We start from the raw sequence: 19,851 nt of genomic DNA on the forward strand, positions 1-19,851 counted from the left end.
AAGATCATCCAGTTCCAGCCTCCTGCCATGGACTGGAACATCTTCCACTAGACCAGGATCCTCAAACCCCCATCCAGCCTGGCTTTGAGCACTTCCAGGAATGGAGAATCCATAACTTGTCTGGGAAACCTGTGACAATGTTTGACCATCATCATGGTGAAAAATGAGAGGTGCAGAATCACTTTAAAGAGTGTCTACTGGCCAGACACCAAAAAAACCCACAGCACTAAATAAAATACTACCTTGAGGCTTCCACTCTGAAATCATTCCATTAAAAGCAGCCCAAGTGTTTACAATTAAAGAATATTACAGTGATGCAAAGACAGGCGAGTGCTTAAATATAACCACAGAGTCTGTGCACCACGAGGTCTTTTCAATAGATGCTGTAAGTGGTAGCTGGCCCAGTGGTTCCAAAAACACAATGCAGCACATCCAGGGAGTATTCCCGTGGTGTAGCTTGATATCCAGGGAGACTGAAAGGCTAGGGGAGAAGAGCCTGGGGGAGGGATGCAGAGGCAGCAGGGGGAAAGGCTGAGGAGGGAGAGGAGGGATGTGGGAGCATACAGCGAGCATGAAAGTGATGGAGAAATCACCCTGTCCATGCAGCTGCAGGCAGCAGAGCTGGGACTCCTCTGCAGCCCAGCAGCTCTGCACAACCCCGGGTGCTGCTGCAGCCCAGCACAATCCCAGATGTGGCTGCAATCCAGCACAATTCCAGGCGCTGCTGCATTCCAGTACAGTCCCAGGTGCTGCTGCAGCCCAGAACAATCCCAGGTGCTGCTGTAACCCAGCACAATCCCAGGTGCTGCTGCAGCCCAGCACAATCCCAGGTGCTGCTGCAGCCTGAAGCGCTCAGGTGATGAGAATGCCTCGCCCTGCAAAGGGGGAGCCGGAGCGGGATGAGCCGAGGGACAGAGGCAGAGGCAGGTGGGGTTCAGCCAGACCAGGCTCTTGGAAGGGCAGGAAAACATAGCTGCTGACAGTGCATTCCTGAAAGGGAGAAAATTCACTGAGAAATGCAGTGTTTAGGGAGGAGATGAAGAGAGGGGATTTTGCGTGGCACTGTGATGATGAGGGAGGGAAGGAAAGCTCCATGGTGCAGGGGGGAATCCAAGCACGGGGTCAGCAGTGAAAGAGAGGAAGGGTCAGGTATCAGAGGTGGGGGTAAGGAGAGAGGAACAGCGTGAATTCTTGTACAGAGTTGTAATAATCAAAACATTGGCAGGGCCTTAACTAGGCAGCCCTGCTGGGTGCCCAGATAATACAGCTGATTTTAATTGCTGATGTGTGCGTTTTGTGTCATTTGCCTGATGCTCAGCCCTTTTATGACCGTGGAGTTTGACCACAAATCAACAGTCAGTCATAAAGCATCACCCAAACGACCTCCGCCCCAAACAGGCTGTGTTATTTTTATTGATATTCAATATTCAGATTTTAATGGAGATAGATGGATAGGCGTAAGGACGGGAGCAAGACGGGGCATGGAGAAATGGATTTGGAATAAACAGGTGACAAAACATAAAGGCAGGAGGCAAGAGACAGATGAATACTCAGGGAGGTGACTGCCACCAAGGTAGGCAGATATCATCTGGAGGCAGACTGCTCAGGAAAGGCCAACAGATGACAAAACTCTCAGGGAACAGAGAAAAATGAGTATGATGTGGGAAAAGAAGGACTAAAGAGAGCGAAACCAAAAATAATCTCATACACAAATCCCATTATTCCACCTTCCCCCTTCCTCCAGCCCAGCACTCTGCTCCTCCCCGTTTCCAAGGAGCGTGGTGTAAAAGGTTTGATTTCGAGTCCAGCAGGCTGCACTCTGTCAGATGTGGCATTGTTAGCTGGAGGTCTGGGAGGATGCCTATTGCTTCTCTCCCACCTGCTGTTCATTTCATAAACTGCAATCAGCACACAGCCAGTCCACACCTCTCTTGTTTATTAGCTGGGACAGCAGGAGATGTCATTAGACCTTTAAAGCACTGGACCAAATGCCACTCATGCCAAATCAGTGTTAGTGCCAGTGGGTGAGCCAGGAGCCCGTGTAGCACCCACCCCCAATTTGCCACAGACTTCACAGACTGGTTTCATTCTCAACCTCTGAATTACATTGCTTGGAATTCTTTTGCATTGCCTTGAATTTCTATTCCTATATTTGCTCTGATTCCCTTGTTATTAGTGTATGCTCATCCAGGAAGCTGCTAGAGACTCCAAAATTAGCATCCATTTGTCAGGGGCAGGAACAAGTGACCCTTGCACGGTCAGATATTTATTGTATTTCTAGTATGACACAGCAAATAGATATCAGCTGCAGAGCTCCAGGGTCCCAGCGCAGGGAGGAGCTGGAGCTGCTGCAGAGCCCAGAGGAGGCTCCAGGATGAGCAGAGGGATGGAGCAGCTCTGCTGGCAGGAAAGGCTGGCACAGTTGGCATTGTTCACCTGCACAGGAGAAGCTTTGGGCTGAGCTCAGGGCGGCCTTGCAGGGCCTGGAGGAGCCCCAGGAAAGCTGGAGAGAGACAATTGCCAGGGGATGCAGGGACAGCACACAGGGAATGGCTCCACACTGAAAGAGAGTAGATTTACATTAGATATCAGGAAAAATTCTTCCCTGTGAGGGTGGTGAGGCTTTAGCACAGGCTGCCCAAATAAGCTGTGGAAGCCACATCCCTGAAAATGTTCAAGACCAGATTGGATGAGGCTCTGAACAACCTGGTCTAGTGGAAGGTGTCCCTCCCATGGCAGGGGATTGGAACTGAATGATCTTTAAGACCCCTTCCAACACAAACCATTCTGTGATTCCAGTATTTATTATTCTATTATTTATTTCCCCTTTTTCTCTCACTCCAGGCCTTTGTAAGGAGCCTCTCTCCATCTCTCTTGTGGGCTCCTTTTGTTATATCAGCTCCTGTTTGAAGAAAAGGTTAATACTGACTAGAAATTCCAGACAAACAAGGGAATTCCCTGTTACCTCCCTGTGTCTGATTCCGGTCAAGGAACAAGGACTGTGACTCAAACCTTCATGAGAGAAGCAGGCCAATAGAATATTTTGCCCATTTTAGATGTGGGATCATTTGCCAGTTGAATATTTCACTCCCTGCAGATGTGAAATTATGACTTCAGCTGTAAGGTGGCAGATTCAGGTCTCCACCAATGACTCATCCTGTCTTTCTGCATGAGTGTATGAAGTTTATGTCCCTGTCAGTGACATCTCTAAGTGACCACACTCCCCAAAGTCACAAATAAAATCTAAGAAATATCCTTCAAACATTTCTAGCTGTGTGACCCCACAGCAATGTCTGTCTTCCAGACTTTTATTTTTGTGGATAATAGATAGAAGGAAAAGCAGTCACTGCTCCCTGACATTCATGGGGCTTATGTGGTTGAGACCTGAATTGGGAATCTAATGACAGCTGCTCCAAAGGACTCAGTAAAGTCTCATGTGATTTGATTTCAATCTTCCAGGGCTCTTTTTCAAAGGACTACATTCAAAACATTGCATTGCTCAACCAAACACTTTTTTAAAAGTCAAACAAAAGGGAACCATGTGAAGCTATAAATCTAGTTCTGTATTTATGCACAGTTTCCATTATGCAGTCACATACCCTGATCTATGAGCTCTCTGAGCAGGACAGGGCTGAGCACACACTCCTGGGAAAGCAGGATGCAAGAGCTGCCTTTAGCCAGAGCTTTCCTTTGATGTGAGATATCACTGGACTGTGATGCCCCACTGGACTGGGGGCAGGTTTGGAGGTTGCTGACAAGGTCCATGCCTGTCCCTGTCCCCACATTATCCTGCATTGTCCCATCCCCTTCAAATGGGCAGTGCACCAACCCTCTCTGCTGTGCGGAAACAAGAAATAAACACTGAATCTCTCTTGGATAAAATGAAATGGTTCATCCAGAGTGGATCAAATCACTCATTTCTGCTACAGACTCTGACGGTGTTCACAGGGGTCTTATGTTGAGGGAAGAGACGAGGATCTGACTCCATGTTTCAGAAGGCTGATTTATTATTTTATTATATATATTACATTAAACTATACTAAAAGAATAGAAGAAAAGGTTTCATCAGAAGGCTAGCTACGAATAGAATAGAAAGGAAAGAACGATAACAAAGGCTCTGTCTCGGACTCTCTGTCCAAGCCAGCTGACTGTGATTGGCCATTAATTACAAACACCCAAGACGGGCCAATCACAGATGGCCCTGAGGAATGCACCTGTTGCATTCCACAGCAGCAGATAATCAATGTTTACATTTTGTTCCTGAGGCCTCTCAGGAGGAAAAAATCCTAAGGAAAGGATTTTTCATAAAAAGATGTCTGCAACAACAGACCATGAACAGAATATAACAGATCATACCCCTGCCTTCAGGAGAAAGAGCTGCTGCAGAATCTCTTTCCTACAAAATGTTCCCAGCTTCCACCAAGTCTGAGCACTCACAGTCATTGTGAGCCTGAAAATCAAACCTGGGTTGCTTCTGAACAGGATTGGATTTGGCCTCATTCTCAGTTGTGGGTAAATATGACAATAAGATATCTCCAATCTGCAAAATCAAATCCAGAAAGTGAACATGTTAACATCAGAAATGATACTTTCATTTTCCCTTACTTAAAGGGCCTTCCAGGAGATGAGGGAAAGGTTATTTAAAGGATCTTACTTTCTGTTGGCAAAGCATTCCAGAAAAATCTCAGAGATGGAGGTAACAGCTGAGTGAAGCACCTGAAGAGTCTGTCTGAAGTGTTAAAAACTAATTTGGAGCACCCAGGAGTTTGCAACCTGGTCACCCTGTGACAGCTTGCACTCTCCAAGAGCTTGTGCACAAAAATTACCAAACCTGCACTGAAGGTCACCTTTGAGGGACAGCAAAGCTGCCACCCATGAAGGCTGGAGCAATTTTCCTCAGGAAAATAATGTGGTGAGAAAGGGTAAAGGTGCCTTATTCACAGGGCCAGGCATTCTGGTCTCCAGCTGAGCTTGGAAGCTGAGTGAGGAATGTTCCAGAAAGGCTGGAAACTTGGTCTGCAGCAAATGCCCTGCAAATCCAGTCCCCAGACAGGGGTGCTGAGCCCATGCAGGGAGTACAGAGGGATGACTGGTAAGGATCTGAGGTGAGCAGACAAAAGCACTAAGGACAAACCAAGTCAAAGTCAAAAAGCTGGCTGCTTAACTCTTATAATGAAAAAAAAAAAAAAAAAGAAAAAGAAAAAACTAAACAGAACCACATCTGCCTGAGTAGGGGAAGTTCAGAAGGGAAAAGAAAGGCTCCTCAGTGTGAGATTTTCTCCCATTTTATTTCTGCTCTGACTCTGATGACCCAGCCTCTTGGTTGCCAAAGCTGAAAAAATTTTGGGAATGGAGACTTTGTAGAATGTTGCTCTCCAATACAAAAATCTTTCCCTTCATCTTCATTCATCCTGCCTGAAGAGACAGCTTTCATTTTTTAAAACAAAGCTGTTTCCAGGAAATAGTGTCAGTTCCCTTGCAAAGGCCAGTCCTCCATCACTGTGGGCTCTGTGTCCCACCAGGAATCGGGACACCTGAGGTGATGAAACACAAAGTTTCCCTTTTAAAGCTCCCTTTTTCAGAGGGATGTTCCAGACAGCTCCAGAGCCCAGCACTGTGCTGAGCACTCACCCCTGCTCTGCAGAGCCCACAAGGACCAGGGACAGCTCCTCACTGCAGTGACTGAAGCAGCGGTGAGGACCTCAGCAAGTCCACCGTTGCCTCAGCTTCTCTGAACCCTGCCCAAACTTCCCTTCCCAGGATCACACCTCCAGGAGCCTGTGCTCACCTGGGGCTGGGCTCTTTCTGCAGCAGCACTGACACACCCAGAGCACACAGCCTCGAGCTACACCAAGGGAAATACAGGTTGGATAGCAGGGAAAAGGTTTTTCCAGCAAGGGTGAGAAAGTTCTGGAATGGCTGCCCAGGGAGGTGCTGGAGTCCCCATCCCTGGGTGTGTTTAACAAAGCCTGGATGTAACACTGGGTGCCAGGGTTTAGTTGAGGGGTTGGGGCTGGTTTGGACACAATGATCTTGGAGATGATGATCTTGGAGGATGATCTTGCTCACTACAACTTCCTTTGCTCTCTTCACCTTCCTGAAGGGAGGCTGCAGACAGGTTGGGTTGGTCTCTGACAGAACCAGAGGCCACAGTCTCAAGCTACGTCAGGGAAGGTATAGGTTGAATATATGGAAAAAAATTTTCACTGAAAGAATAATAAAGTACTGGAATGCTCTTCCCAGGGAGGGGTAGAATCACCATCTCTGGATGTGTTTAAAAAAAGACTGGACATGGCACTTGGTGCTATGGTCTGATTGAGGTGTTAGGGCATAGCTTGGGCTCGATGATCTTAGAGGTCTCTTCCAACCTCATTATTCTGTGATTCTGTGATTCTGAGGTCTCTTCCAACCCAGGGATTCTGTGAATTCTGTGAATTCATTCTGTGAATTCTGTGAAATGGCTCTGACTGCATTCAGGAGGAGGGTCTGGCTGTGAACAGGGAGATGCCATCCACAGCTCCCTGGCTTTTTAATATTACATGTGCATGGCTGGAACTAGTAAGTCTTCCCCTGACACTCGCCCCAAGCTGCAGACAGCTCTGAGGAGCAGACTGAGCACACAAAATAAGCAGCAGATATATGTTGTCATTACCTTTAGGAGTGAGTTCCTACTGCTGTTTGCTATTTGCATAACAAGTGCCAAAAGCCCCAGCCACCCACATCTGACTTGACTGACTAATCTCTGCCTGGAATATTGCATGGTATTCATGAAATAAATAAAGTACAGTTGTGGTTACACTCCACAGCAATATAAGAGTGGTTTTTCTCAAGCACATTCATAAGAGTTGCTATTCAGTTGAGGTTCTCTGCAGCAATCATTTTTGCAGACTCATGGTGCCTTCCAGGAAAAATCCCAGGGCAACTTTCTATTTTTGAGAGCTAGAGAAGAAGCCTGCAGAGGGTGAGGTGCTGAGGGCTGCTAGTCCAGAATCCAGAAGTGCCATCAGCAGAGAGATTGGAATTTGAGAATGACAGATATTTTCATGTTTTTCTCTGCAGTCAGCTCCAGATTCCACCCTGAATAGAAGAGGGACTAAAAGGGTGTGTCTAGATCAGAGCCAAAGGTCCTCAAGGTGGGAGACAGAGCTAGAAAACTTCCCAGGTGGGTTTGTGCTGCAAAGGAGATGAGGGTCTGACCTGCTCCTCCTTGATAACACTGTGAGGACAGAGTGAACCACTGCTGCCCACAGAAAGGAATTGTTTAACTCTGCAGATCTTGTTTCCAAACTATGCACTTCTTGTTTCCCCCACATGCATCAGAAAAGGGAATTTCTCCCTAGAGATCGCTTTCTCTAGCCTTTTCCTAAGGCAGGTGACTGAGGGTGCCCATGGAATTTATTGTGGTGTAGAGGTGAAACCCTGCAATTAGGATTTGGCTGGAACACAGAATTTCAGTGTTCTGAAGTAACCTACATAGAAATGTCCTGGGATGTGAGCTGGAGGGATTGAAGTTCCAGTAATAACCTTTCAGGGACTTTATCAAAGCTGCAATAATAGTAAAGAAAATTCATGGCAGATGGTTAATATTCTGCTATGCAGTCTAATGCTAACCACTAAGAGGAAAAAAATCAGAGGTCCATTGGACTTATTCCTTGCAGCATGTTTAGAGAGAGAGATAAAGTAGTGGTTTAGGCTTAAAAGCTTTCACAAAGAGTTTGGAGAAAACACATGTGGATGGTTACATGTATAGATGTCTGTGTCCTTTGGACTGGGGAGAAGAATGAGCAATGAAAATCCAATTTTTTATCTTCATTTCCAATAGAAAACCCTTCTTTTTCTGGTCTGTATCTTTATACCAACAAAACCATGCCCAATTAGAGAGAACCATGGCATCTTTCTCCAGGGGTGCCTCTGTCATGAAGGTATCTCACTATTACACTTTTCTCTCACTCTCTCACTGCCCTGGAGTCAAGAGCAATTTTTTCATCAGGATTTTTTTTTTTCACCTTCATTATGGTATTGCAAGAAATGCTTGTGCCCATGAACCTGTTTTTAAAGCAAGCTTCCCATGAAGGCTTATCATTCCTAGAAAACTACATCTGTGTGGCTTTCTGCTATCAAAACACTGAGACAACTATTGTTGATAGCAGAGTGTTATACAAAATTCAGCTGAGATGTTCTGGACAACAACTTTGCTTCCATAGCTCTTGCAATAATAGGGAAAATTTTTAAAAAAAATATAGGATGGGAACTTTTCTACAGTCTTATGCAACAACTTTGCTTTTCCAATCTTATTCCCAGTTGTCAACCTGGCTCATAGGGAGGATTCTTGATATTTATATCTTGATCTATCTACCAACAGTAGTGCTGATTACATTGTTAATATTTACATTTATAATTATAGAAAAGTGGGCAAGATTTAAGGGGTTAGTATAATTGTCATTTATACTTCCATATTAACAGCAAGACTCAGCATAAACATGCTCTAAGAGACCCCTTAGAGATAAAAGTCCAAATTCAGGCAGAACTACTTCTACTTTTCTAACATGCAGTTCCTAATGGAAATTCCAATTCACAGTATGATCAATTCCTATTAAAAACAGGCTAGCCAAAACCAGGAAAAATAGCTTCATTTTAGGCACTGGGCAAAGCAATAACTCTCACTTTCCTCTCATGCCTCCAGACTGTGTGTCTCCAAAAAATACCCACCCTGAGAGCTGAAAACAGCAGAAATATTCTTGAATTGTCAGAACATGGTTCGAAAGAAGTTCTTTCCACGTTGGAAATTGTGGTACATTCCACTCACAGTCATGAGACAAGTTAATTAGACAGATACAAGAAGCTACATAGTAGTTCCAAAGTAACTCCACTGGAAATGGTGGTAATTGCACAGTCACTGAAGTAAAAAGGCCCTAAATAGAAAAACACAGCTCAAATGTCTATGTACATGTAGATACTTTAACCCAAGCTGCTTTTTATTCTCTCTTAGTTCAAAATTCTGAGTCCCCACCTACCCTGTGTGCGCATTTCTTGGCAATTCATGGCTGATTTGAAGAACTGTATCATTTTGTGAGACTCTCTGAAAGCTGTTGGATGCCTCTGGGCTTTGCTGGGCTAGAGCTGCAGCCTGTGACAGATTGCATGGCTGAGCCCTTGGCCATTTCACCTCCACTCCATGATACCTCTCCATTAAACCTCATTTCTGCTGGAGGACAGAAGCAACAGGAAAAAAATGTATTGAAGGGACAGCTCATGTGCAAGGTGATTTCTTGCTCACAGTGCCAAGTTTAGCTCACAGTGTCAAGTTTAGCTCACAGTTTTCTTTATGTTTTGGGGCCAAAAGCTGAAGTTTCTGGCCCTGTCTTCATTTATGCCAATATAATGTCAATTAATGTCAGACATCTTTTATGGAAAATCCTTTCTTTAGGATTTTTTTCCTCCTGAGAAGCTGGGAGGCCTCAGGAACAAAATGTAAACATTGATTATCTGCTGCTGTGGAATGCAACAGGTGCATCTGTGATTGGTCTCATGTGGTTGCTTCTAATTATTGGCCAATCAAAGTCAGCTGGCTCGGACTCTCTGTCCGAACCACAAACCTTTGTTATCATTCTTTCCTTTCTATTCTATTCTTAGCTAGCCTTCTGATGAAACCTTTTCTTCTATTCTTTTAGTATAGTTTTAATGTAATACATATCATAAAATAATAAATCAAGCCTTCTGAAACATGGAGTCAAATCCCTCTTCACTTATCCTGGGACCCCTGTGAACACCATCACAGATTAGCTCTGCCAGTGCAAATGACATGAGAAGAAAGCTCTAGAGCTTTATTTGTTTCTGATGAACGAAGTGTGTACGCTTGAAAATAAATGAAAACACACACAGAAGTACCAAGAAGCCCTTTTTTGAACACAAAAACTACCCCTTGCTGGAGAAAAAGCACTTCACTGACACCCAGAAAACAGACACACCACCTCTCCTACCCAGGACAGAGGAGTCAGTGACTGTCACTTGTCCCAGTAAATTCCTTCACAGGGAAGCCAAAATATCCAGTGGCAAAGACTTGGACTGTCCCCTCATAATGGTCTTATTTTCTTCAGTTTCTAAAGGAAAACACATCCTGAATCCCCCTTGAGGAAAGGAGGCTGTGAAAAGTGGATGGAGACTGCTACAGTCATTGGATAAAATGGAAAAGCTTGGAAGAGTTTCAGGAAGGAGTGGCACTCAGTGTCCCAGATATGCCATGCAAGGAGGGGACAGTTTGACTCCTCACATGCAGTCAGGGCACAAGCTAGAGGAGAAAAAATACCAAAACCCTTCAAAGTCTTGAACATGTATTCATGTATTTCTCCCCCACCCCCCATAGAGATTTCATTGTGTGACTCATGAAACATGTCATTTTAAATCCTTAGAGGATAAGTTGTCAGAATACATTCTGCTTTAAAGCCTTTCTTTGGTCTCTCATTTAAATCTTTGAAAGACTTTGTAAGTTTTTGGGGGTTTTTTGCCTTCACTCTGGTTTTAGTATTGTAGAGATGAATGTGCCTTCTCTCTTGTGACTTAAGCACTTAAAATATTCTGGATAAGTGAAATGTGAGGCGTGAATTGTGAAAATGACAATCCTTATGGCCCTCTATATGCACAGCAGCTCCAAGGCTCCAGAGCCTTCAGACTTCCACCTCTTCCTTTGGTGGTTACAACTCAACACCACACTGGCAATAAAAGGTAAATGAGTTCCTACAGCAGAGTAAGTACCAAGAATATGAAGCTTTTGTGAACGTGGATGCTGCTCTTACCATTATGGGCAATTAGAGGGCTTCAAAAGTGTGTTGCCTGACTTTCTGTTGCTTGGTAACTGTGCACCTAATTCTTTCTCTAAGAGGTCACAGAAATGTCAGAAAATCCATTTTGTTAGGGCAGGGGGGGGTGGTGGAGAGACAAATGCCCCCATCAGAACAGCAGCCTATGGATTCATTAAAAGAACTTCATGTTTCCCATTAGCAGATAGGAAATATACAATTATTATGATTATTTTCCCAGCACCACAAAACTGCAATTTCAGAGCGCCGCCAACTATATAACGCGCTCACCGTGCCAAAAAGCTTGGGAATTGCAAACACACTAAGGGAATTTGGCATGGTACAGGTCAATAGAACTCCTGGATACACTGACAAACAGCCATTATTGGCCTGATGCAAAGCCTGGTGGAGTCAATGGAAAAACACACTGAAACAGCAACAGCACTGTGAAAGCCATAAGGAATTTCTGAGATTGGAAGATTTGCAAATATTGCCTGGCACAGGAAAAAAATTATGAACTTGGAAGGAAGCTAATGAGACAGAAGATAAAATTTTCTTCTCCAAAGAGATACAAGCTGCAGGTTCTGCAGCCCCTGAAACACTAAATGACTGTCACTGAGAGTGAACAAATTAAGTGGTGTCTGTGAGGGAAGAGCTTGGCTATTTTTACCTGAACTTTAAGGAACAGGACTTGGGAAGTACATCTCATCTTCAGCAAATGTCCAGATCTTTCTACTTTGAGACAGGTTTAGTAATCCACATTCCATGTTATACACTATTCCCACAAATGAATACTGTCCAAAAGAACCCTACTTCCCTTCAACCTGAGCAGTGTGCTCAAGTTTGCAAAATGCAGTTTAGATTAAGTGAATGCCCCTGAGATTGAGTGAATGCATTTCTAGAGGGGCACAAAATGCAGGTGTCCACCACTAACCATCAATCATTTTTGTGCAGAGCTGAAGAAGCTTTCCTGCAGCTGTCACTCTATAATCACTCTGCAAAAATTTGCAGTCATTTTCTAAAAGCATCTTTAGGAGGAAAGAAGGGCAGACAACACATTCTGCACTTTAAAAACTGGGCCCATTTAGTCATAAAAACGAAGGATATTATCATGTTGAAATAGCTGTTTTGTGAAATAACACAACTATATAACCCTTGGGCCCCTCCATAGGACAACCTTGCTGTGGGCAACGTGGAAAACCAAAACTCAGGGTCCCAGCCCACCTCTGGCCACAAATTTTCTGCACAATATTAGATAAATTGAGCTCAGGCCACCACCTAGTGAGGGTAGATGTATCCATGGAAAACTAGAACTTGATTTTTCCTTGTGATCTTCCACTGGGAGGATTTCTTCAGCTTAGAATGATCAAAAGGATTGTGAATTCCTACATACCCATTACTGGCAGTAAATGATTCTGTAATATAAATCACTATCACTGAAGCAAAAAATCACAGATCACTAAAACAAGGAGGTCTTTAAAGTAAGGGGAAGAAGAAAACGCAATCAAGCTCCAATAATGTCTGTTGTTCTGGAAGTATTTAGGTATATTTCTGATACCAAATTTACATCATAAACTTTGAGATAAATGCAAGAAATCACATTGCTGGGATGCTGTCATTTGTTTATATCAGACAGAATAAATGTGACTCATACAAATAAAGATTTCATGCATGTCCAAAACAGAGTAGCACAGGTTACTCTAAGAAACATATATTGGCAAAATCCAGCAAATCTTTGTGAAGATGCTTGTACCATTATTCTGGTCCTCAGGCTGACATGGATTTTGATGCACTTTAATGCATAATTAAATTCTACTGTGTTAAGTATGTGTCTCCTGACAAGTTTTTCTGAAGACACCAGAGAAGATGGAAAAATGTATTATACAACTCCTTAAAAAATGTAAGCTCACAGCAAAAACTCCTGAAATATTTTTGAGGCAATCAGAGTTCTGTGATATTCAGGTGGGTTGGAGATTCTTGGGAAAAATATGCACTAGAAAAAACAAAGAAGTCAAAAAGTGAATAACTAGAAAACCAAGAAAACAACAATGGTGGAACAAAAGAATATTATTTTCACAGTATTGACTGTGAAAGCAAATTTAACAAGGACTGAGAATGAGCCATGCCAGCTACATGCAGAACCATGCAGGTCATGAATTTGCTGACTCTTAAACCTCCCCATGTTTTCCCATAGATGGTTTAAACGCTCTGCAAAGTTTATAAATGTAGTGAAACGGCCACTGGCATTTCAGCAGCACAAAAACTGCAGACAAATACACACAGCCACACACCCACACATTTTCTGTAAATAATCTGTCATCTTCAAGTTCAATGTCTGCATTTTGCTGCTCCACACACTGTGTTGCTGGAACCAGAGAACTGATTCAGGCAAGAAATGCTCCACAGGCTTTTAAACTCACCTGTCTAGGGCTGGTTCATGATGTCAAAGGGTCTGGTGTTTATCTTGGAAGGAGAAAACAAAGAATTTAGCTTGTGAGGAACAGCTTCCCTGATGTATCCCTCACTAAAGTGGTCTGAAACAAACCAGAACTCCCTGTATACTGTTATTTTTCCATTTCAGCCCCTTGAAGTTGCTCTGATTTCATGATACAGGCTGGGGGTGGAATGGCTGGGAAGTGGAAGAGGCCCTGGGGGTGCTGTGACAGGGGCTGGACACGAGTCCAGGGGTGCCCAGGGGGGCACGAGGCCCCTGGCAGCTGGGCTGGATGAGGAATTGTGTGTGCAGCAGGAGCAGGGCAGGGATTGTCCCTCTGTGCTGGCTCTGAGAGGCCACATCTCCAGGGCTGGGCCCAGTTCTGCTCCTGCAGGAGAGCCCTGGAGGGGCTGGAGCGTGTCCAGGGCAGGGAACGGAGCTGGGCAGGGGCTGGAGCCCCAGGAGGGGCTGAGGGAGCTGGAAGGGGCTGAGGCTGGAGCAAAGGAGGCTCAGGGGCCCTTGTGGCTCTGCACAAGGCCCTGCCAGGAGGGCACAGCCGGGGGGTCGGGCTCTGCTCGCAGGGAACAGGGACAGGAGCAGAGGGAGCGGCCTCAGGCTGGGCCAGGGCAGGCTCAGCTGGGACAGCAGCAGCAATTTGCCCATGGAAAGGGAGCTCAGGCCTTGGCAGGGGCTGCCCAGGGAGCTCTGCAGTGCCCATCCCTGCAGGTGTCCCCTGGAGGTGGCACTCAGAGCTCTGGGCTGGGCACAAGGTGGGCATGGGGCACAGGTTGGACTGGATGATCTTGAAGGTCTTTTCCAACCTCAGTGGTTCTGTGATTTCATGATTCTCTGAGTGGATTGTTCCAGGGCCAGCAGCACAAGGAGGTGTTTGTACAGGCCCCTGGTGCTGAGGCAAACATGATGACCATGCCTGGAGAAGGAAGGAAGGGTCAGAGACATCAGGCACAGAGAGGGTGAGCACATGGGTGGGCAGGGACCACTGCAGATCACACTAAAGCCAAAGGTCACAACAAAGGGACTCTTTCCCATTGCTTCCTGCAAGCCTTGAGTCCATGCTCAAGTCTTTCCTACCTTCATTTGCTTTTTCCAGGATTAAAGATGCACTAGGAGAGGGGATACAATGCAGTTAAACTGGAAAAGGGGAAGCATTACTTGTGACTATCTTCAACATTCATCATTGTGCACTCCCCCATCCATAGCACTGTTATTAAATTCACATCTAAAGAAATTCTGAGGATATTTATGGTATATCTGTGTTTATATTTTAAAGTGAACAAGTAAATATGCTTCTTTAATTGTCCCTATTAAGCAGCTAAAAGAACAGAGTGTCTGAGCAAAACTCTCTGAGTCTGGCAGACCACCTTACCATGTCATTGTATTAAGGGTTGAACCTGATACATCTGACATTTTGAAATTCAGTGCCTCATAAATATCTCTCAATAAATCCTTTCAAGTGTCAAAGCCCATTCCTAACAAAGTCACAATTCTTCTGAGGTGACAGGCAAGTTAATTTTCTTTTAGGGAAAAAAAAATTATTTCAGTTTTGTCCTAACGAAAATCAGAGAAAATTAATTTTTCACTAGATTAGCTGCTTAAAAAAAAAAAAAGGCAACAAACAAAATAAAACCAACAAACAAGCAAAAAAACCCTAAAAACCCCAACCTTCAGGAGTTTCAATAAAGACTGGGAGGATGTACATGGAAAAGCACACAAGCCAACAGCACAAATATGAAAACTCTATTAGTTTAGAATGGATATCTTTCTATACTGGGCACATCTCACTGGATATTGCTATTCCAACCAGCAGCAAAATCATTTTCCCCTCCCAAGTACAAAATGAGTGAAACACTTTCCACTGAAACACAGCAACTGTTTTGTCAATCTCTTACAACTTTGCATTTGCGTTTTTCAAAGACTCGCAGAGGACAGAAAGTTCTTCCAGTCAATGAAAAGGCACAACTTCCTCACTCAGCATCACACCCACCCCCAGAGCATCTCACGAGGCTCCCGTGGGAGGGACCCACAGCCGGTCCCTGTGGGCAGCACCCTCAGAGGGGCTCCTTTAATGTGTCTCCACAGCTCCTGAAAGGATGCAAACCCTCAGCCTCCCTCCCTCCTTCCTCCTTCCTCCTTCCTCTGCAGGGCGTCACTGCTGTGATCCTTCCCTCTCCCACTGTTCCTGCAATGTCATCTCTTGCTCCAGAGAGAATCGTGGAATGGTTTGGATTGTGTTAGGAAAAGTAATCCAAACATCAGAGGTTTATGTCCAAAAAGGAGACAGAGGAGTCTTTTTACTTTGTTGGAATAAAGGAGAGGCCATGGGGCATTCCCCTGGGGTATCTCAGATTTTTGGAGGACACAGCCTCCTTTTTATCCCAATTTCCCTGCTGTATTTCCCTTCTCTCTTTCCCCATTGGCTGAGGTACTTGAGAGGTACAGACTGCCCAGAATGCCTGATACCAGAGATTGCCCTCTAATGTATAACCCTCCCTTTTAATTTTTAATTCTTATGGAATTTAGGGGTTTTTCTTCCCCATTGTTTCTTTCACCTTTCAATGCCTAATTTCATTTATCAGCTAACCTAAATTTTATTTGTAAAAGCAAATACCTTCTTCCATTCATCAATCAGTAGAATCCTTCCCATTATTTATCACCCAATGCTAGTTTTATCAACCAGCAGACCCACAGCTTGTTTGTAAAGACAAATCCACTATTCCTCTCAATTGGAAGGAGCCCTAAAGATCATCTGGTTCAAACTCCCCTGATGTGACCAGGGAACCTTCCACTAGACCAGTTTGCTCAGAGCCCCATCCAGTCTGCTCAAAAGCACTTAATTTTTCCTTCCTGCCCCTTCTTAAATGTCACTGTCTGGAATCAGCTCTTAGGTAAAACATTTGAGTAAATAACTTTAGCAAAGGATGTTGGTCGTGTTGCTTTGCAGTAAGACAAAGCACACTGTGCCATGTTTATGACCCCACAACCTCTGGTTACTGCTCTTTTCCTGATGCTCTGCCTTCACCGCAACACTGCCGCTGTTTTTAGCTCTCCTGTAAAAGCATTTCAGTAGTCCCACTGGAAAATCTACAGCTTGATCTTGAGAAAGGAGGAAAACACACTCTCCTCCTGGTCTGATGTCCAGCACACTCCATGGCACGGGCAGAAATTTTGAGGGAGGATTGTGTTATCCATCCCAACAGGCTCTCCTAGTGCCCATTCCCTCCAAGTGGCTGGTAAAAATCACTCTGTATAAGATATTATTAGAGGCCAAAGGAATGCCACAAGGCACAATATTTTAATTGTTGAAAACCAGGAATGCAATCCTTCAGAACACACCCTAAAACCAGGAGTGAGTGAACACACTTCCAGGTCCAAACAGAAGGACTGTGGCAATCTCAGACAGAGATCAAATAAAAGCTGATCTGTTGAGTAAGGATAAGGGGAGAAGAAGATACACCACGAGCTGCCATGAGATTCCTCCAGTGGGTTATTCTTTTTAAGTAGAAACATGTGGTGGAAGATTAAGCAGCATCTTTTTAATCTCCGATTGTCCAGCTCCCCCTGCTGTAATTACAAATTGGACACAAATGGCAACAGATGTTCAGTGTCTAAGCTAAGAATTATATACTTACTCAATATCCCAGTGCTTCAAAACACTGACTGGGAGGCTGGAATTGAAATTTGCACAGAGTGGCAAATGAAAGGTTTCCTAGAACACCATGAGGCACAGAGAATATTAATGCAAACTTGAGGATGAACCCTTAATGGAAGGAGACAAACCGACTGAATGCCAGCTAGAGTGGTTTTAATTACAGCAATTTCTCCCTAAATTATTTTAACCCATCCTCATCCCTGAAAAGCTGAGCCTCCATTGTTATTTTTCACATAATCAAATTTCTACAACCCTATGTGTGCAGCTAGATAGAAGGTTCTTCCTAATCATTTCATCATCTCTCAAGTGGCCAGACTAATTTCCCCATATAAAACCTAATAAGAACAGGTCTATCAGCCTGTATTTGATCTTGTTTGTTTTCCAAGATAGACATTTGCCCATTATCCAACTACATGAAAGCTTTTTGCCTGATTTGCTGAGAATTTTAAGCAAGTGGCTATTGCTTCCTTTCACGTTGAAATATCACAGTGCTGGGAAAGAAGATGCTTTAAATTGGAGAGATGCCTCACCCAACACAGACATGAATCATCTTCCCTGAAATTTCAAGGTATTAAAATAAGAGAGAGGATGCAGTTCTAGGAGGACTCAGGCATGTGATCGCATCTCACTCCAACCAGTTTCTCATTTCCTGAAACAACAGACTTGCCCCATTTCCTCTCAAACATCCAACTCCCTCCACCCATATTTTGGGTACCAGTTGAAAGCCCATAATCTGATTCCTCCCACTGCAATGGCTCAGGCAGGAGTGCAGATTTGAATGTTCTGAGCACTCCAAGGTGCAGATGCACACCAAGAACACATGTCTGAGTGCGACACAAATCCCTTTTACTCATATGCACATCACAACTGAGGGCAGACACTTGTTTACCAAAACATTTTCTGATAGAAAACTGAAAATGCTTTTAAGTCCATTAGTTCCGCTGATCATTATGAAAATGTTGACTTTTAAAAGTGCATTTTATTACATATGATTTCATTTTCCTTGCAAGATCACAGGCTGGGATGCAAACCAATGTGCTGTTTGCTGCCAGATGGCATGTTGGAAGGGTACAAACTCATTTCACACAGAGTGCTGTGTGGCATGAGAACGCTGTTCTTACACTTCTAAACAGTCATGTGTCTTTGAATGGTTCAGATCCCCAGTATTCTTTCAGTAAGCTCATAAGCTCTTCCCATTTTAGCTAAAGCCTTGGGAAGTCAATAGATAAATACCAGAGAACCATTGGTGAAATCTTTATGGATAAGTAATGTGCCCCTCTTCCTTAAATTTTCTGGATGCAGAGCTCCAAAGAGTCAGCAGGTTCAGACACTGGGCTGATGTGCGCAGGACCAGAGAAAAACCACAATTGCCAGGTATTAAAGCAGCTAAGTGATAAATTGACCAAAATGCACAATTCTGATAAGGGAAATAACCTCCATGTTATTATAATATTATTATAACATATTATATTATATATAACCTGCATGCCCTCAGCACTGGGTCCTCCTCAAAGAGACAGAGGACAACCCAGACTGTGTGTTCCAGCAGTCTGTAACACTGCTTTTTCCTCGAAATGTTCTGATGATATCCTTAACAACATCAGGGTCTCCAGAAAAACCATCTATGTATTTCACCTGAACTATCAGGTTGATAGTTGAATGAAGGTAAAATGAAGATAATGAGATGAAGAAAATGAAGTAGAATGAAGGTAAAAGTCTACAAAACCCTTTGGGAAGAACATTCCACGTGTCAACAGGGAAGGTCCTCATCCACAGCCTGGCTAAATAGGTTTAATTTGCACCAGCAAATCCTGTGCAGCAATCCCTCATGGCTGCCCTGCACATTTCAATTTTTGACATATTTGCTTTGGAAAAGGAGCTGGAAAAACCTCTCTCCCTCTTTCCCTCGGCAAAGCAACGAGCACAGTCTGCACCCGCTGCTAAAAATTGTATCGGTATCAATCTCCTCAGCATCACAAACACACCCACATGCGTCTGAATCCTGAAACGCTTATTTCGCAGAGAATGTGCCAAAAGATTTACTTACTCTTTAGAACTGTTTAATGATGTTGTGGGGATCAAAGGAGCAAGCATTTTCATGACAAAAGGAATTTGTACTCCAGGCTCCACAGCACAGACAGTGATTAGTGAGTCATACATAAGAAGTGTCTCGCTTTTCTCTTTTAAAGAGCTGTTGTAGCATTTACCTAAACATTACCGTGCTGAATCAGTACTTTCACGAGTCTTCCCAGATTGCCTGAACCTCTCACCTTTACCTGGTAATATCCTGGTGATGGTTTTTCACCTGAAAAATGTGTTCAGCTCCCTTACTTGGCTGTTAGCAGACATTAAAGAAGCATCCAGCATTTCCTGGGGGCTTGGAAAGCAACCACTGCATCTGAAAAAGATTTTAAAATATCAGTTCTGAATGTTTATTTTTTAAAAAAAGGTTTTATTTAAAAAAAAAAAAAAGAAAATAGAAAGCATCTCATAGTGGAGCTCAGCTAACCCAAAGAAACATTTTAAATCTATTACTTTATTAATAATAATAATAATAATAATAATAATAATAATAATAATAATAATAATAATAATAATAATAACAAGTAGCCAGAGCTGAAACACCCACTCTCATTCATTCTTCTCCTGAGGTTTTCCTGTTTAAATACTACTTCTCTCTCCTTCCAGAGTGCAGCTCCTATCTTGTTGCCCTCTTTCCTTAAAAACACTTTCCCTCTCCTCAGTAATTGCAGATGATGATGATGATGATGATGATCCTTCCTCCACCCTCACTGCCCCTTTTCCTGGACAGTGTCCCTGCAGTGTCTCTCCCTCTGCAGCTTTGTCACATTCACAGCACCCAAAAGATTCACCAAGGAAAGGTTTCGGTGCTGAAAATGGAAAGATTTGCAGAAAAGACTTGCCTGTAATTTGAGTTCTAGAAAAAACCT

The 19,851-nt window shown here is 43.7% G+C and overlaps 1 long non-coding RNA gene across 1 annotated transcript; it reads right to left on the minus strand.

Annotated features, from left to right (window-relative positions):
- Positions 1-906: 906 nt before the first annotated feature.
- On the minus strand, positions 907-19,109 carry LOC141728322 (uncharacterized). The gene is made up of 3 exons (XR_012579240.1): positions 18,948-19,109; positions 2,437-2,560; positions 907-990 (listed from the first exon to the last, which is right to left on the minus strand). It is a non-coding gene; the product is annotated as an uncharacterized LOC141728322 (long non-coding RNA).
- Positions 19,110-19,851: the final 742 nt, after the last annotated feature.

Source organism: Zonotrichia albicollis, chromosome 2 (genome assembly GCF_047830755.1).
Source record: "Zonotrichia albicollis isolate bZonAlb1 chromosome 2, bZonAlb1.hap1, whole genome shotgun sequence".
NCBI lineage: Eukaryota > Metazoa > Chordata > Aves > Passeriformes > Passerellidae > Zonotrichia > Zonotrichia albicollis.